The sequence below is a fragment of the Canis aureus genome, chromosome 1, assembly GCF_053574225.1.
Source record: "Canis aureus isolate CA01 chromosome 1, VMU_Caureus_v.1.0, whole genome shotgun sequence".
NCBI lineage: Eukaryota > Metazoa > Chordata > Mammalia > Carnivora > Canidae > Canis > Canis aureus.
This window is the reverse complement of record NC_135611.1, coordinates 3,769,859-3,785,371: the sequence shown is the minus strand read 5'-3', so window position 1 is coordinate 3,785,371 and position 15,513 is coordinate 3,769,859. Positions and strand designations below refer to the sequence as shown.

The window sequence follows — 15,513 nt, the reverse complement described above, 5'->3', positions numbered from 1 at the left end:
GACCTGACTCTATCTTCCTGTGTGTAAAAGGACAGGCTCATGAGTGTGCAGCGCTAAGAAGTAGGAAAGAGGCTGGAGACCAAAAGTGGGTGTGACCTGTGGGCATTTATGATGCTGGACCCGATTCACACCCCCTTCAAAACAACTCTCGGGATTTCTCTCACCCTTTCAGGTCACATCCACACCTGCTTCCACTCTTTCACCTGATATTCCTTCTTATGCACCATTTCCAATCCTGTTCTTCTCTTTCCTCAAAAATGTAGATGATGGAAATCCATGTAGAAAGATGGATGGAAATCTTTCTGACTGATGGTCCACGCAAAAACATGTAAAAAACTATAGGTATCGGGATCCCTGGGTGGCGCAGCGGTTTGGCGCCTGCCTTTGGCCCAGGGCGCGATCCTGGAGACCCGGGATCGAGTCCCACATCGGGCTCCCGGTGCATGGAGCCTGCTTCTCCCTCTGCCTGTGTCTCTGCCTCTCTCTCTCTCTGTGACTATCATAAATAAATAAAAAATTAAAAAAAAAAACTATAGGTATCTAATATATCCACATTTCCAAAACATCTGTGACGGCAAATAACAGTATTACACTTCCACCCATCAAAACAGAAAGAATATCATCTCTGCATTTTATTAGTTAAAAGAATATTTTAAAAAGTAGTCCAGGGATGCCTCGGTGGCTCAGCGGTTGGGCGGCTGCCTTTGGCTCAGGTGGTGATCCCGGGATCTGGGATCTCCTGCAAAGAGCCTGCTTCTCCCTCTGCCTCTCTCTCTCTCTTTCTGTGTGTGTGTGTATGTGTGTGTGTATGTGTGTCTCATGAATAAATAAATCTTTAAAATAAAATGTAGCCCATTCACCCTAGCATCTAGGAAAATGTGCTATTTTTTTTAGCTTGGTTAGAGAAACAAGTATGGTTGAGATAATACAAATTTCCTTGGCAATGAATCTTCACTTTGGAATATGAAGCATTCAGACTTTTTCTCCCAACTTCTGCGACATGTCTTTGTCACGTCAGGAAGCTGGTTTGCAGAGTAACCTCAGCAGCTGTCATCTGCAAGCTCTTACTTACTAGATGTCAGTCCTGGGGCTGCCCAAGGTATGTGTACCATATCATTAATAGTCACTCTGCTTACCTCCCTGGGGCTGAGATTTTGTTCTCAGCTGGAGACCCCAAGTTTCAGAGAGAGAAATCAACTTGTCTGCAATCATGGATAGGTTGGTGGTGGAAGAAAGGAATTTGAATGTGGGTCTGACCTCAAGCTCTTAACCATGAGCTTATTCAAGACGTGCACCTCCTCTCTCTCCATCTGTTGTCACGCCTGGCACTCAGCTGTGATGGGCCTGGCCAAGTAGGGGATGGCCTCATGGTGGACCACTTGTTCTGAGAAAGATCTGAACCAAAAGAGCTTAATGCTGCCTAGGCATGAAGGGGGGCAATAAATCATGTCTGAATGAGAAAATAAAACGAAAATGCTCTATCCACAATGCTTTCAGAAACAGACTAGCCTTACCAAGCTTTGTTATTTGTTTGGTCCCCTTCATGGGCCTCTGAAAATGCAGGTACAAACATGCATTCCCAAAGCAGATGGAATGGCTGCAGGATCATCCAGTGTTTGGGATTATCCCAAAGGCACATTTTTATTACTGTGGGGAGTCACAGCATCTGCCAAAATTTTCAGGCAAAGGAAAACAATATCTGACCACATGACTAAACCAAGATCCAGCAAACTGGACATTGTTCCCCCCACCACCTGTAGACCTCATGACACACACCAGCAGCAGCTGAGCAATCTGTAAACCTTTCCAGCACAACTTGAACTTCCCAAAAGTAAACAGGCAATAAGCATGTCGTCTAGAAGGAAAGGAGGACTTGCAGAAGTGCACGGATCACATGCAGCATGAGTCCGAGAGGAGCCACCCACTCTGTTAAGGGTCTAAACAGGACTTCGAGAGGCACAAACCAAACTTTGAACGTTGATTGCATGTCCCAACAACCTGCTGGCTGCACACATGGAAATAGTTTTACTATTTTGTTTGCTTATTCATAAAAGTGAAATTCTAGCATCAAGTTGAAAAGAAAATGAGCGTTTGTTATCACTTCTGGAGAAGGATTTTACCTCCACCTTGGCCAGGAAAGTCTCTCTGAAGGGAGCTTGCAGAGAGGAAGGGAGAGGCAGGTGTGTACAGACCCCCTCCAGGCTGGGGTGGGTGGCAGGCCCAGGGCAAGCGGCACCGCAGACAAGCTGGGAGCTGCACACAGGGCCAGCTTGCCCTTACGGATGTGCCAGTGCTCGGGCACCTTAACAGCTACATCCATTCCACGTGGCCATCACCCTTCTCCTTCTAACGGCAGAGACAAGGGAGGGAGCTAGGACCCCTTCCAATCACCTCTCTCATCTGGCCGGTTGAGTTCTCTTGCTTTCAGAGGAGAAGTGGCTCATTCTGTGCAGCATATGGATTTGATAAAAGTGCCTGGGTGCGGATGTAGAAAGGAAGGATGTATTTATTTTGCACAGGGATGAACCCGGTGGCTCAGCCTTGTCTTGAACAAACCCTTCTCACCACAGAGAGAAATCAGTCCAGTCGAGTTTTGGGCACACATATTTTTCTCTTCCACAGCAATATTTGCTTGACTGACCTGACAGTTTCAGAAACAGATACTAATGCATCTGCTTATGGAAACAAAACCACACGCAACACTTAACTCATTACCATGATTTAGCAGAGGCTCCATGTTGCTTTTGGCTGAGGCTCTGGAAGAAAGCTTGTGTATACAGACTTAAATTTTGTGCCGATACTTTGTTTCCCATTCAAAATATTTCCCATCAAAGACCAGGCCCCACATCCTTCGGAAAAAGATGCCTACACAGGAATAACCTTGCCGTGGAGACGTGTGCCAAGCTGATTTTAAAGATTAAGTGAAAATAAACATTATTTTATGTATGTGGTGGCAGTGAGCTAAACAAGCAGGTGGAAGGGCAGCCTCGCTCCCGCTCCAGACGCCCTCAGATGACGCCCTCAGATGTCTGCTGAGCAAATGTACCACAGTGCTAACAATTATTGTACCCAAATGTACCCTTTCCCCCAAACATCTGTCTTCTTTTCCCCACCTCTAAAAAAACACACATACCCGAAAGGAAGTTACCATGGTGCGGAAGTTCAAAACTATTATATAAATACTGTCTGTTCTCTGAATACTTTCTGTCCCTCTCTCATGGCTTTTTGTGCATAGAAGATATGAAATAGACCTTTGAGAGTTCTACTTTATGCTCCTGCAGCCCATAACGTGCACAGCGAGAGTCATGAATATAACTTTTACACCCAAAGTGAATCTGTAGCCGAGGCAGTGCTTGTCCCTTTGCCCAGTGGACTGGACTAGTTACATCGAGCAGACTCCAAGAGGGACTGTTGTCTACTTCCATGCCGACCGATTAACTTTGAATTCTCTTGTGGCCACAAACAGCTCACCTCATACCAGGCAGCCTTCTTATCATTGGTTGTTACGAGTCACAAAGCATTCGGGCAAGAAAATGGGGAGGAATCGTACCACCAGAGGCACAGAAGGTCGGCCTTCTCTGGAAAGGCAATGAGAGACCTTGTCTGGGCCCTGGGCCATTCAGATTAGTAGTTATCAGGCTTTTTGGTAAATCTCACTATGTAGCTACGTGCGACCACTACTAACTCTTCCGTGGACCGACGGAGGCTTTTCTTTGGCAACGACAAAAAGGTGGCTCCCGGTACACAACGAGGAGAAATCCGTAGGCCCTCCCACAACACTGTCGTCCACTCCTCTACTTCTTGGTGAAACCAGTTCTCAGACAACTGCAAACATCTAATAAAAATTTTTAAGACGCACTAAAGAACGCGCCGTTGGGGGACCGTGGATACACTCAGGTCGCGTGCAGGAGGCACTCGACACAAAAACCACGGCTCGAGAGTCCTCCTCCTGCCTGGAGAGAGCGCATCCTTTGGCAAGTGAGCAAATCTGGTCAAAGAGCACAGCAGCTCCACTAGGGCCACCCGAGCCCCTGGGGAGGAGCACCCCGGGGGGAGCCGGCGCGCCCGGAGCCCGGAGCCCGAGCCCGAGCCCGACGCCGCTGAGCCCGCGCAGTGAGTTGGGCCGCGGAGAGCGAGCCGGGGCCGGGACGCCCCGCAGAGGAGCCGGCGTGGTGATGGGCAAGCGGAAAGACTGGCAAACGTACACGGCATTCTTCTTAAAACTCTCTCGTCTAGTGGCCCTCAACTCAGAAATGACCACAGAGATTTCTAAAACTCGTTCCCCAACTCACTGGTTTGGTTTGGTTTTGTTTTTTCAAGAAGGCAACTTTTAACAGATCCGTTTCCCTAAGAAACGTGAGTGAGCGCACCAGGACATTTTTAACGACTCGCGCAGGGAAACCCTTTTTGCCCCTTAAACATACTAGGGAAAGGGACAGAGAGCAGCCATCGTGCTAAGTGTTAAGCTATATGAGCACATTTATTAAAAAAATAATTCCAAGTCTAGGACAGGTTACTCTGCCTTTAAAGTAAAATATGCAGAGAGCACATAAAAATCGACGGAGAAAAAAAATGAAACCTTAGAGGAACAGCTCATATTCTTCCAAGGTCTGCAATTTTCCCAATCGCCCTCAGTCCTCTGCAGGCAGCCTGGGGCCGACCTGAGTCCGAACGACTCCCGCCCCGACCGCCAGCTCCATCATCCACCTGGAACCTTCCTGGCATCAGGACCCTTGTGACTCTGCGGTTGTCGTCATCATCGTCGTTCGGCTTGTAACTCTTCTGCCGAGAAATTATGAACAAAAGCTGCTGTTTTACTCCCCATTTGTTACACTAAAAATGCAGAATTAAAGAAAAACAAGAAAAGTTTAATGTTATAGGGAATGTGATTGATACCACTGTGTCACAAGAGTTTTAATATTATAAACTGAGTTTTATGTTACTCTCTTAGGATAGTGACATATTTAACATTTTAAGACTAGAGATAATAATTTGAAGGGGTAAAATAGATATTATTAGATGATTAGACTGTAGTGCCTTGTCAAATTCTTGTATATTAAGTACAAAAACACTACCATAAACACAACGGAAGTTCTGCCTTCCACTTGCGTGACAGATGCTCCACCCCGACCTATGCTCAGGCTGCGGCCCACCCAGGATCTGCCTCAAGGCCTTGTCACTGCCCGGGTGAAAGCCGAGAACTGTATTTTCTGCCCATCGAACATATCAAACCATTTGTCGCCATGTCTGTTTTATTCCCAGGCAGCCCCCACCCTGCCCGCCCAAGACCCCCATTCCCAGCAGGGAAGGGCTTGGTTCCAAGGTGACCTGGAACTTGGAAACTACCACTCGGAACAGTCCCTCCAGGGCCGGCTTCGGCGATAGGACCACGTGCTGGGGTGTCCCTGCAGGGATGCGACTAAAACCTCTGAGGTGACAGCATAAGTCAGAAATGCAGATGGGGAGGGATCAGATCTGGGGAGGTTCCAGCACTGGAAACGGAATGGGGAGGCCATGAGGAACCATGAGGGTGGCTGTGAGCACCAGGTACGTGCAGGGCTGGAGCCATAGCCGAGCAGTGAGGCCTCCTTCCCTCGGTGCCACCAGTGGGGAGTTCAGCATTTTGAGTAGATGTCGACTCATCCCATGATAGTTTTATAGGAGGCTCAGTCATTGTTCCTTTGCGGATTCATGAAACCCTTCCTTTCCTGGCACACGTGCTTCTGACCCTCTGCTCCAGCCCCATACCAAAGGCTGAATCCTGCTCACTGAGCCCGGACAAGGCAAGGAGGCACGCGGGGGTTCTTCTCTCCCTCTGCTTGTTGAGCGGGAAGTTACATACAGAGAGGGTTGGAAACCTAAGAAGGTGAGGATGCAGAAATTAAAATAGAAGATAAAACAGGGCTTTGCTAGCCCTAGTTTCACATGGGCTTATGCGAGCTTGGGGGTTTGACAGCAATAGGCTGCCAGAAGTAAACCGAGCCATGTTAGCACAGGGTGGGGTCACTTGGTTTACTTGGTTAAAGGCACTGACAAGTCCTGCTAGCCATTGCCTCAGGAAGCAGCAGGGCTGTGCCAAGCGAAGAGACAGAGAACCGCAGAGGTTTCCCACACCAGCTCACCTGCTAGTGACTCTCCCCAAATCCACTCCTTGCACAGAGGCTTCCGTCACGCCCGGAATTCACATTCATCGTCTCTGAACCCAGAGGGGAAACGTGAAAATGACCTTCACTTTGAAATGCAAAAAACACAACTGCATCATAACCATCCTAATTATTTTCCTCCTCCTAGCTTCCTCCTATTGTCAAACATATGTCCTGTATCTATGTCATGTTGCTACAGATAGAATTTAATAGGATACAGATTTAGTTACAGACATAGGTACAAGCTCGGGTACAGATACAGACACAGGTTACACAGACGTGTGTGCTTATGTTTCCATTAGCTTCACATGTAAAGATCTATGGCCATGGAGCAAGCCTGGTAAAGCAATGATCTAGCTAACTGTTCCAACAGTAAGAACATCCACCCTGGGTCGGCTTGGTTCACCCTGAGGTTTTCTGGGACCATCTGAGAAGGGAACGCCTGCCCAGGGATGGCCTATCCTGGTGCCCCCTCTTCTGGTGGTAACACATGGCACCAAAGTACATGCACGGTCAAGCCTATGTGAGAAAGTTCACATCAGTGGCTGGACACATTGACCCTCGTTTCAGGTCCAAATGATAAGATTTTGAGTGTGATTTATCACTTCAATAATTGAACATTCCCTCATTCACCTGACCAGAACTTAAATCCAGGCAGCCTCATGGGACTCACGCCCAGGGCCTCAGAAAAATCCAACACTGGAATTAAAAAGATGGTAATGTGCCCAGCTCACCTTTTTTTGCTGTCATATTTTGTTCTTGTGAGGCACCATGTCAATCAGAGCGGTTCACATAACCCTTCGAGATAGCCGTCTTTTTATCGTTGGGCTGAGGATGGGAAGGAAGTACGAACTCAGGGCATGGCATTTGAGATTGCCACAATCTCAATCAGGAAGGAAAGACAGTCAGTGGGGGCTCAAAATTGACGCAAGGTAGCAAAATATTTGCATAGTGGCTTTATTTGAAAATTATTTTGAAGGCATTTGTCTGGTGTTCTATGTTCTAAAGTTCTGCTGGCATAGACTTCTTCTCTTATGTACATGGGGAGAGGGTAATCAACATGGAGCCAGCTCGAGGATCCCTATATTAACACCAGAGTTTTGGCCAAAGCATCAAGCAGTACTCGGGCTCGATGAAGAGTTCATTCACATTTCTCCCTTGTTAAGGAAAACCAATCAACGTACCAAACAAAGCCAAAGAGATATTAGGAGTCAGAGTGTTGTGTATTTATCCCCCAGACTTGGGAACAGCCAAATATATAAACCGGTTCGTAACAAAATTGAAGATACCCTATTGATAATACTGTAATAATAGTAGGGGGCTCTAACAGCCCACTCACATCAATGGACAGATGGTTTAAGCCGAAGATCAACAAGGAAACGAGGGTGTTGAATGACATGCTGGACCAGACGGACTTCACGCATATATTCCGAGTGCTTCGTCCTAAAGCAGCAGAAAACACATTCTTCATGCACACGCACAGCACATCCTCCAGCACAGATCACATGCTGGCCCACAAATCAGGTCTCAAGGTACAAAAAAAAAAAAAAAAAAAAAAAATTTTGCTCAAATACTTTAGTTGATATTTTCTGAAGACTCAAATAGTTACAGTTAATTATACAAGTCTATTCAAAGTTTACCCATTTAAAGCTTTCAAATAGCCACATTTCGTAAAGGTAATAGTAAAGGATTTTGCATCTGTGCACCAGCCTCTGATTTTCAGAAAACACCCCAGCTTCTGAGAGGGGTAGGTTTTACAAAGTGGGCCTGGCTTTCTTTTCTTTCCTTTTCCTTTCCTGTTTCTTCTTGTGGTTTTCTTAAACCACAGAGCTAGTTGGAAAGAGCTGGAATGTCTCATACAGGGTTCTTGGTGCACTGCCCAACTTTACCATGGCCAACTCACACCCAGCGTTGGTCCATTCCAAGATCACAGTGTGGACTAAGGACAGATCCACGTGTCCCTACTTGCCTGGACTCTGGGCTCCCAGAGTCAGAACCCACATCTGTCTTGTGTCTGCGTGCCAGGATCTTAATGCATGGATGAGGCCACCTGCATATGCCAGAACCCTGTGCCCCCATGATGCTGGGTGTGTGGCATGTGGTAGGCACTCCCAGACCCCATCAGCAAAACCAATGATAAAGTGACAAGCTTATGCTGGCTGCATTTATTAACAATTCCTTTGATTTCCAAAAAAGCAATATTCACATCGTTTCCCTGTGAGCAGCAGGGCACCCTACAACGCTGACGAGACTGGAGTCTCTATGCTGTCTGGCCTGGTCCATTCAGAGCATCACCACACCATAGTGAAAACAATCACACTTTGGAGCCACACAGACCCAAGCTCAAATCCTGTTTCTGCCACTTGTTAATTTGGCAAAGTTTGAAAAGTTTGCTGACCCCTGTGGAACCCTAGACTGGTGATGCTAGTATCTCTGAATCTCCAAAGTGCAAATAACAAAAATCATCCTCAAGAGGTAGGTAAAAACAAGATGAGTATATGAAGAGCACAACAATATGCTTAAGACTAAAATAACTCATTAAAATGCCACAAAAAGCACGGGTGAGTGGGAAGAGGACAGAATGAAAAGCCAGCTCCAAACTCAGTGAGAAAAAAAAATCAGAAGACATTTAGTGATCCAACTGCACTATTATTAATGTTATTATTTATAAAGCATGTTAAGTGAGTAAGACATTTTACCAAACACAGACAATAATATGGTCTCTATTTTTACTTAACAATTGCAAAGACATAAAACAAGCCTCCTGATGGTCTGACACAGTCAGATGTTTCGTTGGTGCTTTACAGCAAATGAAGAATCCAGTTCCTGCTGTTAGCACAGCACATGATTTACATCCACAGAGTCAGTACGTTACCACACCTCCTCCAAAGAACCCAGAGAAATGTTGGGGGGGGAGGTAGGGAGAAAGGCTGAATCTTGCTGTTGGCTGAATCTTTATCCCATAACTTAAAAAAAAAAAAATCCAACCAAAGCTAGAATAGAACCCAAAATGTCAAGAAATAGGAAAAAGAATTACTATTCTGGAAGAAATTACTAGAAGTGCTAGTAAGTGTATACTGTGGATATAAATCCAAGTCTTGGCCAAGCTAAGGAGGATACAGAAACTTGAAGGCCTTTCTCCCTGGATGTGGCCTGGGGGAGAATGCGTCCCCCAACCCACTGTAGACAGGTGGTGACCCCGTGGGCACTCACTTACCATGGGCACTGTCCTGTTGGACCCGCTGTCCCTTCTGCAGGTCGGCCACCTCTACAGCACTGATGACGATAGAGGCCGGCGGTTTATCTTGGCTCCTGTCCCTACTGAAACCAGAGAAACAGCCATCTCATAAATGAGGGTGTTTATAGGGAGCACTGGGATTGGGTTTCAAAATCTCAGAAATTATAAGACAGCCATTTCTACGTCATTGTACCACCGAGCTAATTGCGGGGACTATTTTATATTATGACATGTTCATGGCATGACACGATGGTGGCACATGGACCTGTCAAAACAAATAAACCTTTTTTTTTTTTTAATGAAATCTATTGCACAAAGAGCTAAACAAATTATGGGGTAGAGGCAAATGTCTACACCATCAGCATCTAATACCTGGAGAAAAATAGTGGAAACTTTCGGGAATTTGATTGAAAAAAGAATTGATCACGAATGAAAAGCTCTATCAGGAATGTAAGATTTGGCAAGAGTGCAGCCAAGATAACACATTCCTCTACCATTCAGATATCTGGGGTTTGGAGCATCTCAATACAATTTACAACTCGGACTGCAAATGACTCCGTGCAGGGTCTGAGAAGAGAGGTCAAGGCCCTGGTATGCTAAAAAGAAGGGAAAGGAGACAATTTCCAGGTTTTGGGCTGGATTCATTATTGTCACTAGAATGCAGAGATTGCTGTAAGTATTCAAATTGGCACCTTGGATGTTTTAACCAGAGATTAGAGAACAGGCCCCAAACTGGGGTAGCAATTAGACAGTGACTGATACAGTCAGTACAGACCAAATGTAAAAGAAGAGATTGCTTTCAAAGGACCTGCATGACGGCATTTGGGGGAGACCGCACAGGTGTCGGGATGGGCCTGCCATACCCGACCAGAGCGGAGATGGAGCGAAAGAGCCTTTCTTAAGGGTCACCTGACAAGATGTATGGGCAGCATTGAAAAAAAAGAGTAGCAGCTTCGTATCCAAGAAACTTACCAGAGAAAGAATGAAGTAGTGCCCATAGATGGGGGAGCAAAGGTGCTTATCAGAGCTTTGTTGATATTAATTATTTTAAATAGGAAATAACCCATAGGCCCATCAAAACAGAGGTGAGTGTGCAAATAATATATCCACAATACAAATCGCTTTGCCACCACTTAAAATGATATCGTAGATAAAAATCCTTAAGCATGGAAGATGTTTACATCATAGATGAAATAAACAGGTTCGCAACCAGTATGTAAAATAGCTCATTTTGGAGAATACAGTCTATCATATCCTATCATATTAGTTATCATATCATATATAAACTCTGTTTGGAGTCCTATTTACCAAAATGCTAACCGCAGTTGTCTCCTCATTATGGGATTTCAGGCTGTTACCTTTTCTCTTGTTTACCTGTCTTTTCTCATTTTTTATAAAATTAGCATATTTCACCTGATATTAGAGGGAAGCCATTTGGAATAAAAAAAAAAAAATGAAAAGGAAAAAAATGGTGGATACTAGTGAAAGCTAAAAAAGAGAGAGAGAGAGAGAAGGAGAGAAGAAGCCGACGCAGAAGAAACCCGCCGCCAGCACAGGGCAGAGGCGGAGAGCTGCAGGCATGCGGCTGCGGTGGCTACAGATGGGCTGTCAGCCTGTGATCGCCCTGGCCACTGGTTCCCGAAGTGTGACCCGAGTGCAGGTCACAGCCTCCTCCGTCCCCGAGCGTAACAGGAAATTTCCTGTGTCCCAGCCGCCAGGAGCTGGGAGATTCTACAGGGCTCTGGAAGGCGCATTGCAAGATTACATGGTTCATCATTAGCCGGAGACAGAGCGCACGGAACAGCCCAGCCATTGATTTTTTTTTCTACCAATTCATTTAAGAGAATACTGTTACTCCCTCTACAAGGGGAGGTGACATGCCTGGACAATAGTTACTCACTAGCCAGGCTGGCCCTTACCACAGTGACAAGTCTTGAAATAACGGCGGGGTGAGCACGAAGCAGCCACACACGGATCTATGGTCAGACCGTTGCTGGCGGCCAGCGGGGAAGTCGGGAGGGGACGCCAGACAGCCTAGGGGCTCGGGGCCGCCGGGCAACTCTGGCAGCACAGGGCGACGGTGGGGAGGGACACGGTGGCCCCGTCCCAATGCACCGGGCGCCCGCCTCCCAGAAAGGCTGCTGGTGGCACGTGAGCCAAAGCAGAGGCTCCGGCCACACTGGCCTAGGGACAGCCACTGGATGTCGGCCACACTTCCCCTCGTCACTTCTCTACCTCATCAATATTAAGGCCATTGCCATGATATTTCCCTATGTGAAAAGTATTTCTTTCATTAACCTCATTTCTATGGTGAAATCAAGCGGGCTGGTGTAAGCCTGCTTTCTCCATAGCACATTACTGGAAATGTCCACTTTTTTTTTTTTTTTTCCAAATCCCTTGCACGGTTTTGGTGTTGCTGCCAAGACAAACCTATAAAAGGATCATTTTTCAAAAGAGAAAGGATTTGCATGAATGTAACAGGGACTCGGGTTTGCTTCCTGGGTGAAGTCCCCGGGAGCCAGCCCCAGCTCTAAGGAGTGTGCCAGACGCCAGCCCTGCTTCCCACGCCAGTCCCAGTCCAGCCCTGGGGCCCGTGCCTGGGCCCGCAGCACTCTGCCCCATGGGAGGGGCTTCTCAGGCGTGTTAGCTAACGTCCTCCACATCCCTGAAAGAATTAGCCTAGCTTCGCCCTGACCCCCAAGCCGGAGAGTTTCCCTACTCGACACAGCACGAAGCCACTTCTGCGTGGGAAAACACACACCAAGCGACGTAGGACACTGTGTAAAGGGCCTGGATCGTTCCGACAAGGAGCAGAAGGGCGGTATCAACTGCGTTACCTAACTTGTTTTACCTTTGACTTTTTTCTTATCGAGATCGTGTGCAGGTCAGTGCCTCCCAGGGAGGGCCACCCCATCTCCAAAGAATCGCCGACGTCATCCAGGGGCTTCCAGGTCTCACCCGCCGAGCCATCTTCCTCTCTGCAGGCCCAGGGCGCAGTGTTTCTGGGGGCAGAGGTGAGTACGAATGCTAGACCACAGGTGCATGCGTGTCCGCCTCCCCGGCCATGGGCATCCCTCCCTGGTCCCTGTGTCTCACCAGCCCGCACGAGTCCCCAGATGAGGACTCAGCTGCCAGCCCATCCTGGAACCCCAGGGAGGTGGCCCATGGACAAACAAGGAAAGCAGATGAGTGTGGTAGAGAAGAAAGCATGGGAGCCTAGGGACCCTGGGAACCTGCCAGCCCCGGGGAATCTCCCCGTGCTTGCGAGAGGCGGTCATTCGCTCTGATTCGATGTGTCCCCAAGGGCCCACATGTACCACGATAGAGGCTAGAAAGCTCTGGAGACCTACGTCACGGAAGCAGCAGGCCTCAGGTAGCTCGCAGCCTCCAGGAGCCCCCACCCGACCCCCAGCCCTTTAGAGGGGCACATGATAGACCCCTGGGTCGTCAAGTCAACGCAATGGGTCCTCCCTATGTGCTGTGGGACTTTTGGGGTAAGGATTACAAGGGATCAAGCCTTTTTTCTTGGTGTATTTTCTTTCCTTCTCCTCTTTGGAGCCATGTGCTAACGTTCCCAGGGGAGCCTGCAGTCGGGGCCCAGCCTGCCAATGGCCAGGAGGGAGCTAGGGGTCCTCAAGCTATTTGCATCTGTTACCTAAAAAATCTGACTTGCATGTCTTTCCATCTTCATCGGTCATCAGGTGAATATGAAGAACACAGAGCCCGTGTCCATGCCACCCCGCTGCACATGTGGGGAGTCAGCCCTACACCTCCCTCAGCCGGGTCCGCACCCTGTCCCATCCATCACAGAGTCTTACCCCGTCTGCCTCCCAAACACATGGCCGCACCGGCCACATGTTGCCCCCTCAACACCTGGCCTGCAACTGGCTGTCCTCCCCCCGCCCCCGTACTTGAGAGTCTCTCCTTCCAACCCACTCCTCACCCAGCAGCATGACGGGCTTTTAAAAAATATAATTCAGCTCGTGTCATAACCTGCTTTTAAAAACGTGTCAGTGTCTCATGTCTTCACTGAGCCTTAGGAGCAGAAGTCCTGCCCCACTGTCACCTTTACGTGCTGTGTTTCTGATGGCTCCTCGTGTGACTCTACCTCCCCATTCTTCCCCTGCACACACAGCCTCCCATTTCCCCTGCTAAGCCAAATTCCTCCCTCTGGGACGCTCTTCCCTGACCCTCCCTTGGCAAACTCCTATTCACCCTTCTGGGCTCAGTTTCAACACTACTTCGGATAAAGGTTCCTCCAGAACCCCCATTTTTAAATGTATTTGCATAAATATTCATTAAGTATATTAATGGCTCCCAGCTGCCTTAACCAGTAGCACGTGCAACTCTTGATCTGAGGTGGTAGGTTCAAGCCCAAGGTTGGGTGTAGAGATTGCTTTCTTTTTTTTAAGATTTTATTTATTTATTCATGAGAGACAGAGAGAGAGAGAGGCAGAGACACAGGCAGAGGGAGAAGCAGGCTCCATGCAGGGAGCCCGACGTGGGACTCGATCCCGGGGCTCTAGGATCACGCTCTGGGCTTAAGGTGGTGCTAAACTGCTAAGCCACCTGGGCTGCCCCTAGAGATTGCTTTCAAAAAATAAAAACTTTCAAACCAAATAAACAAAGATATAGTGTGTGTGAACAAATACATAACCCACAAAGAGGTCTCATTTGAACTCAAGTCCAGCTTATATATTTTTTTATTTTTCTATGAGAATACCTGGACAAATACAGAATTCCTCTCAATTTTTTTTCTTTGCCTAAATTTTTTTTAAGTTTTCAAAGAGGGAAATGCAGTCAGACTCACAATACTTGTTTAGACAATTTTCATTTATTCAAGAGACAGCCCCAGAATGCCAATTATACCTCAGCTCTGGACTGGGAGGTGAAGGGGGGGGTGCCATGATGTGCTCCTAGTGAACTGCCTTCTGTTCTAGGTGCTCTCAGGCCATCTCCTTAATTACGTCTTCCAGAAGACTACTCCAGCAAACCGGTAGGCACTCTGCGGATCACCTACCTTATTATTTTTGAAAATCAGAGCGACATGAGTCTCTTTCCTGGCACTTCCTCGATTTTCCCAACCCTACTAAGGTCACCAACGGTGCTCTCATCTGCAACTTGTTTCTGTGTCTCCAGGTGGAATCGATCCAGTGTTAGGACATGTAAGCACATTTCAGATTATTTTGGAGACACTGTACAATTTCATTTTCCCTCCTTCTCCTTCCCTCTTGCCCCTGCATGCTGCCCCCACCAACCTTTGCCAGAGGGCCCATCTGCTGTGAGGTACCAGACACATACACACAGCTCTGCTTCCCGTCGGGAGGCTTTTCCCAACATACCAGCTCATGGTTAGAAAATCGATAATTTATCCCAAAATAATAAACAAGCTTATCGATTTCAGCCATTTTATATGACAATCACTTACCTATTTGCCTTGCAATTATTTTAATAAAATATTTAGGTGACAAGATAAACTCACTGCAATACATCATGATACACTGAATTTTGCTTTATTGCACTTGATGGGTAGTGCATTTTTTTTTACAAATTAGAGGTTTGTGCAACCCTGCACTGAGCAAGTCTATCAGCGCCATTTCTTCCAACAGCATTTATTTGCTCACTTCGTGTCTCTGTGTCACATTTCGGTAACTATTGCAATATTTCAAACTTTTTCATTACTATTACACTAGCTGTGGTGATGTGTGATCCATGATTATGACCCACTGAAAGCAATGATGATGGTTAGCATTTTTTAGTAATAAAATATTTTTAATTAAGGTACACACATTATTTTTTTAGACTCAGTGCTATTGAACACCTAATAGACTAGTATAGCGTAAACATAACTTTTATAGGCACTGGGAAACCAATAAGTTCATTTAACTCACTGTACTGCAATACTCACTTTATTGCAGCAGTCTGCAACCGAACCCACAGAATCTCTCAGGTATGCCTATCATTCCTGCAATAAGGTCACTACGTTCCCCCTGCAATCTCACCCTTAACAGATCCTTCTTTATCATCTCCTGAAGTAGTGCTATGAGAAAAGAATCTGGAAATCCCCGATGACAACCCTCTGCCAAGAGACCATTTGCCAATTACATCACTGATTTAAGTGGCTCCCAAATG

General features: G+C 46.9%; 1 long non-coding RNA gene across 2 annotated transcripts; it reads right to left on the bottom strand.

The window, feature by feature from the left end:
- Positions 1-4,455: 4,455 nt before the first annotated feature.
- LOC144322764 (uncharacterized) lies at positions 4,456-9,864 on the bottom strand. 2 transcript variants are annotated; one of them, XR_013388442.1, is made up of 4 exons: positions 9,361-9,864; positions 6,878-6,971; positions 6,123-6,231; positions 4,456-5,858 (listed from the first exon to the last, which is right to left on the bottom strand). It is a non-coding gene; the product is annotated as an uncharacterized LOC144322764 (long non-coding RNA). The 2 variants fall into 2 exon arrangements; XR_013388441.1 differs by having other exon boundaries at positions 4,456-4,833.
- Positions 9,865-15,513: the final 5,649 nt, after the last annotated feature.